Source organism: Mustela putorius, unplaced genomic scaffold (assembly GCF_011764305.1).
Source record: "Mustela putorius furo isolate JIRA1106 unplaced genomic scaffold, ASM1176430v1.1 tig00000056_pilon_pilon_pilon, whole genome shotgun sequence".
In the NCBI taxonomy this organism is placed as follows: Eukaryota; Metazoa; Chordata; class Mammalia; order Carnivora; family Mustelidae; genus Mustela; species Mustela putorius.
In genome coordinates, this window is record NW_025421263.1 from 444,282 (window position 1) to 451,316 (window position 7,035).

Here is a 7,035-nt window from a genome sequence, read left to right on the forward strand (position 1 = left end):
TTTTTTTTTTTTTAATTGTGCTAACATTTTATAAACATTATAGATTTAATCATGACAATAATAATCCCTAAAGTTTTTGACATACTTCTTCCTTTTCTTAAAAAAAAATATATGACTAATTTAAAATATGTATGAATTTAAGGTAATTATAATTTGAGGTGAGCACTTCAGTTTTTTTAAAATGTGAAAGCAGAGATAAGAGGATTCGGTTTTTTTAATATGGAATGCTTCCCAGTTTTTCATGTCATCCTTGTTCAGTAATCACGCTAATCTTCTATGCATCATTCTAATATTAGTATATGTGCTGCCAAAGTAAGCACAAGACAGGAGCATTTTAACACTCTAATGATAAACTATCTGAAAAAATAAAGAAAACAATCTAATTCACAATAGCATCAAAAATAATAAAATATTTAGGAAAAGATTTAACTAAGATTTAACTCTCTCAGGCAGAGGGGATGCCCGGCCAAAGAGGATTTCGCTCCATGTGGGTTTATTACAACGTGCTGTGGAGACCAGCTCAGGCAAGCAGCAGCAATGTTATGTGTGTACAGTGTGATAATTTCATATATATTGTGAAATGATTACAATAAGATTAGTTAACACATCCATCACTCCCTGCACTTGTGATTGTTTGTGTGTGTGAATGTGTGCGTGTGTGTTAAGAACTTTGAAGATTTGCTCTTCTGGCAACTTTCTAATGTATGATACAATATGGTTACCTAGACTTACTGTATAATACATTAGATCCCCAGACCTTTCCAAAATCTTATAAATTGAAATGTATAGCCTTTGACCATCTTCACCCATTTCCCCCATCCCACTCCACCCTCCACCCCTGGCAATCAGCAATCAACAAACTGTTCTCTTTTCTATAATATCTGTTGTTTCACATTCCACGTATAAGTGAAATTATATAGGATTTGCTTTTTCTCTCTGACTTAGGTCACTTCATATAATGCCCTCAAGGTTTATGCATGTTGTTGTAAGTGGTAGAATGTTTTTCTTTTTGGTGGCTGAATATTCCATCCCATATATATTTTAATATAGTTTACTAACTAGTTAATGACTTTACTAATTATATCAGGCCTGATTCTCTGGTCGGGCTTACTGGTTAGGAGGAACTAGAAGCAGGGCTACAGATTTGCTTTCCTGCCCTGCTGCAGCCAGTTAGATTAGCCGGCTGGGGATCCAAGCTGGACTGTCAGCTGAACTTCCTGCCAGATAGGGCCACATCTGTAGAGCCACTCGCTGGGATCTCTGCTCACGCACGCTGCCAGGAAGAAGGCAATCCACCCAGACCTGAGTGCTGGGGCTCTCAGGAAGAAGGCAATCCACTCAGACCTGGCTGCGGTGAGTCCCGCCTCCTTCTCCCTATCTCCCATCTGAGTGTCTCCAGGAGGCAAGATCTAAGGGGGCCACTTGGGAAGCATCCCCTAATGCCAGGGGAGCTTGTTGTTCACCTAGATTCTCTCCCACTGGAGAAACTGTAGGCCCAGGGGGATCTTGATGTGGCTCAGTGTTGGCCTGGGGGAGGGAAAACACCATCGGAGTGTAGCAGCTCCCCTTCCACACCTAATGCTCTCTTCTTAGTCTCTGTTGTCAGCCTTCCCCTTGGATTTGAGGATTTTCTCAATGGGGTTCTGTCCATGAATTGTCTAGGGTCTTCTTGTGAGGGGGACTGAAGTTAGGAACAACAGATGATGCCATCTTGATGGTGTCATCATCTTTATTTATTTATTTATTTATTTATTTTTGAGATTTGTTCATTTATTTTAGAGGTAGTGGAAGGGGCAGAGGGAGAGGGAGAGAGTCCCGAGCAGACCCTGCTCTCAGCACAGAGCCCCACTCAGGGCTCATCCCACAACCCCAATATCATGACCCTAGCCAAAACCAAGAGTCAGAATCTCAACTGACTATGCCACTCAGGTGCTCCTTCACTCCCTTGCTATAATATATTGGTCTGTGACTTGCCTGAATGCCCAGCTAGATTTGATCCTCTCTGTGTACAAAATTATCAAAAATAAATAAAAGCGAGATGATTCTTCCCTCCTCTCAGACAGAGAAGGCAAGCTGGGCTCTAGCACCACAAAAGGATAAAATCACACCTTCTCTAAACACTTGGACTCAAGGCAAGGTACAGCCTCAGGCCCCACTCCAGAGCCTATGAGAAGGCAGGCATTTGGAAAGGCCAAAAGTCAGGCAAGCCAGGAAGGAAAGCAGGATGAAGACCACTTTCAGGGGAATAGGAAGTTGGTAATGAGACACACCTTAGAGCATTTATCTTTTACTACAGCACATACCTCACCTTCTGACATCAGCCACATGACTTCATTCCTCTTAACACTTCTGAACATACCACACATATAGAGTGCAGCTAGGGGAACAGAACATAGTTCTTATGAGTCTATGCTATTTTGAATAATCAGCAAGTTACCTTATATTTATTTTTAAAGATTTTATTTATTTATTTGAGAGAGAAAGAGAGAGCACTAGAGAGAGAGAGAACAAGCACGAGTGGAGGTCAGAGGGAGAGAGAGAAGCTGAATCTCCACTGAGCAGGAAGCTTGATGAAGGGCTTGATCCTGGGACCCCAGGATCATGACCTGAGCTGAAGGCAGACGTTTAACTGACTGAGTCACCCAGGTGTCCCTATATTTATTACTTTTAAAGTGAATTTAGCATTGAAATTCTGGACAGATTAAGAAAAACAGCTTTGATCGTTTCATGGTTTTGGATATTAACTTGAATTATTTGAATACATAATAGGTATTCAATAAGTTTATTACTTCCTTAGTTTAAATACAACAGGTAAAATCATATATCTAGATATCTATTAACAGTAAATAACCAATATAAAATGGTTTATAAAGTAGGAGGTTTTCTAATCTCTCAAAGCAAACATTATGTCTATTGCATTAAATAATCTCCATTATTTTTATCAGAAGAAATTAAAAAATATATTTGTAAGATAGATGCTTTCTACATTTGGTTTTATTAGAAAATCTGGCTCATAGAGCTGGGTGTCATAGACCACCATCCAGCTCAGTTAAATGTTTAAGAAATAAAGCCTCAGTCTAGTCACTCTGAACCTGGCAGCACTCAGATTCTTCACGGAACAATTTTATTGTTTCTCCTTAACATCATGGAACAATTTTACTACCTGGTACATAATGTGTTTTTCCTCAAAATTCTAAACATGTGTATAATCATGTTGGTCTTTGCCCTTTCAGATTTCTGACGTGAATCTAGCCAAAATTTTATGGCTAAACTAAAAATACATATCTTCTGAAAGTCTTATCTGTTAGGAAAACCAATGTGTACTTTCAGTTGAATCATTCTTCATACCAGATGTATATTTATTTCAAAGTCCATGTATTTTATTTGTTATAAGATGTTATTGTTTTATTTGTTAGGATGTTATTGAAATGATACTCCATTACTAACTTTGTGGGCACAAGAGGATTCCAGAAGAAAATAGAATCTTTCAAAATTAAAGGTATTTAGAATTGACCATGATCAGCACTTTACAAAAATTGAATTACACACACAAGAAAAACAATTACCCACACTTCCCATTTTCTCCCTAATAAAATAGATAAACAATGAATCTATTTATCACTAAGCAAATGGGAAGAGACAAAATAGCTCCTTATGCTTCTCAGGAAAGCCATAGATTATGTAACATTGTCATTCTCTCTCTCTCTCTCTCTCTCTGTTAAGGAGATGGATTTTTTTTTAAGATTTTATTTATTTGGGAGTGAGCATGAGAGAGAGCATGAGTGGGGGTGGGGGGTGGGGTAGGCAGAAGAGAGGGGGAAGCAGGCCTCCTGCTGAGCAGGGAGCCCAATGCTGGGATGGATCCCAGGATCTTGGGATCATGACCTTAGCCAAAGGCAGACGTGTAACAGACTGAGCCACCCAGGCAACACTCTCTTTCCCTCTTTTTAACCACAAGTTCTTATCATTTGAGTAGTTCTCCAAAGGCTAGAAAAGTGGAAAAGATGAGGCATTTTTATAGTTTATATTTTTATTTCTTAAGACAGTAGGTATATTTGTCCCACTGTGGAGCAACTAAAGTAAAAACAAGAGAAATAATGATGCCTGGCAGTTACTGAGGATCTATTATATGCCAGACACTATCCTAGACTCTATACATCTGCTTCATTTGACTCTACCCACAACCTCACAAGATAAATGGCAGCTTCTATTTTTATGTAAAATCAAACTGAGTGTCTGAAGTTAAGGAAATGTTGGAGGTGGACTGTTAACTGGGGCCACCTGTCTGACTTCAAAGACCATACTTCCTCTTTACTTTGTAATCTTGACTGTAATCTCTGCACTTCCCTTTAAAATATGAAACACTAGGAATAGCTTTGTAGCATACCACAATTTGGGGTCCAGTATATTTTCATATCCTCTTAAGACATTGAAACAACAAAAACCAAGAGAATTCCTATCCTGTTCCTATTTTCAGAGTATTCCAAGCTTCTGTTCTTCACAGTCCCAAAGCCTCACCCCCTCATTAATACAGGACTAGCATTATCACATTCTCTTGAATTCAAGATTCCTGCCAACCATTCTCATACCTGGTACTCACTCCTGAGAACATTTTCCTTGATCCTTCATTTTTGGGGTAGACATCTACACATTTTTGCTACTTTTTATTATTTTTTTTATTTTTATTTTTTTACTATCTTCTTAGTTAAGGATCTCCTTATCTGTGTCCCCACCATTACAAGATGGTGCTTGGCTCACTGCCAGCAAAATACACTGCAAGTAAACAACGAACGTTCTGGCGAAGCCCGCCTAGAGGAAGACATAGTCATTGGCTGTTTCAAATTTAATCAGCAGAGTAACAGGACTCTCATTGGCTCTTCCCATTGCTTGGTCCCTTATTGGTCACCGCATATAAGCTAAGGAAGTTGACAAAATAAACAAATGAAGCATTAACACCATACCAGGCTCATTGTCGTTCTTGCGGGCTGAGGGCGACAAATGGTGCCGAGACCCGGGAATCGTTAACGAGTAGTAAACCTTGCAAGGAGAAAAACCGCAGGTAAGCGGTGAAGGGACCACGATCAAAGTGGTGGGAATCTTGTACAAGACCGCAACAAGAAGCGGGGCGGCCATAGAGCCGGGATTTTCTTATAGCTTGTGAAATTAGCCTAAGCGGCCAGATGGGTTCTGAATTATCAAAATCTAGATTGGAGGGTTCTTTAAAGGACCTTCTCAAAGCCAACGGTGCACCTCTGAAATCAAAAACCGCCAGAGCATTTCTAACTACGGTGGAAACCGTTGCACCTTGGTTTTTGGATGAGGGTTTGTTAAATATTCTGCAATGGGACCATTTAGGAGAGGATCTTAAGAAAAGAAATAAAAGCAAACCATTGCCGCCCAGAATATTAGCTATATGGACTCTGGTCAGAGGATGCCTTGGGGGACATAAGCCGAGATGTGAGTCAGTTATTCAGGAGGGAGCTGAGGCCCTTGAGAGTTACACATAGCACCAGAAAAAATCCAAAAAATATCTATCAAGGACTATCTGGGCACTAGACTTGATGATACTAAAGTTAAACCTTTAAAGGTAACCCTACGAACAGATAATTTAAAAACATTAAATGACTTCCAAAAGCTAGTGGAGACATTAATTGGATTAGGCCTTATTTAAAGCTTACAAACCAAGAATTACATCCTTTATTTGAAACGCTCAAAGGAAATGCTGATCTCAATTCACCCCGTCATATGTCCAGACAAGCCCAAGCAGCTATCGAGTTAATTCAGAAAAGACTGGAAGCTGCTCAGGTTGACAGAATTGATTATTCAAAAACACTATATTATTGTATTCTTGCTGTGGAATGAGCCCCCACTGCAGTCTTCTGGCAGGAAGGACCCATATCATGGGTCAACCTAGCCTACTCCCCAGGAAAAATTCTGCCATGGTATCCAAACACCATTGCAAAAATTATACTGAAGGGTGTAAAACTCAGTGTCACGGCATTTGGCAGACAACCTGACATCATCGTCACTCCCTATACACAAGACCAATTAACCTGCTTAGCAGCATGTGATGACGATTGGGCTATAACCATGACCATTAGCAAAGTTCGACAATCATTATCCTACAAGCCCATGGCTTCAATTTAGCTTAACCCATCCACTCATTTACCCTACGACAACTCGCCACAAACCACTCAGTGGTGCTAAATTGTTTTTCACTGATGGATCCAAACATGGGGTGGGTGCTATAGTCACAAAGGAAAAAAAAAAAAATGGACCTTCTGTTTCAGAGCTCTTCCCCACAGGTCACAGAGCTACTTACCGTTACAAAATCATTTCAAATGTTTCATCAAGAACTCTTAAACCTTTCATCAGATAGTAGATATGTGGTGCAAGCTGTCTCTATCATTGAAAATGTGGGTTCTATTAATGCCAGGTCTACTATGTCTAAGGCATTACAAGAAATCCAAACATTAGCTTGGGACAGGAAGGCTCCATTTTATATTGGCCACATATGGGCTCATACAACCTTACCAGGCCCCCTGACAAAAGGTAATCGGTTAGCAGACTCCTTAACCAGAGGAGAATTTGTCTTTGCCATTGAGGACCCTGGTGCAACAGGCGAGACATTATCATAAGCTGTTCCATGTGAATGCTTTAACTCTTTGCCTCAAATTTAACAGAACAAAAGCACAGGCATGGGACATAGTAGTCTCCTGCAGAAATTGCGTGACCTTACTACCTGCACCGTCCTCGGGGGTTAATCCTAAGGGTTTGTTACCTAATCATATATGGCAAATGGATGTCACACATGTTTCAGAATTTGGAAAGTTAAGATATGTTCATGTCTCTGTAGATACCTGCTCTGGAATAATTTTCGCCTCAGTGCATACGGGGGAAAAATCCAGAGATGTTATCGCCCATTGCCTACAGGCTTTCGCGGCATGGGGAAAGCCACGCCAGTTAAAGACAGATAATGGTCCAGCCTACACCTCACAACCCTTTAAAGCCTTCCTACAACAACTTGACATTCAC

At 40.1% G+C, this 7,035-nt stretch overlaps 1 non-coding gene across 1 annotated transcript; it reads right to left on the reverse strand.

The window, feature by feature from the left end:
- Positions 1–213: 213 nt before the first annotated feature.
- LOC123394546 lies at positions 214–320 on the reverse strand. Its single transcript, XR_006609355.1, has one exon. It is a non-coding gene; the product is annotated as a U6 spliceosomal RNA (small nuclear RNA).
- Positions 321–7,035: the final 6,715 nt, after the last annotated feature.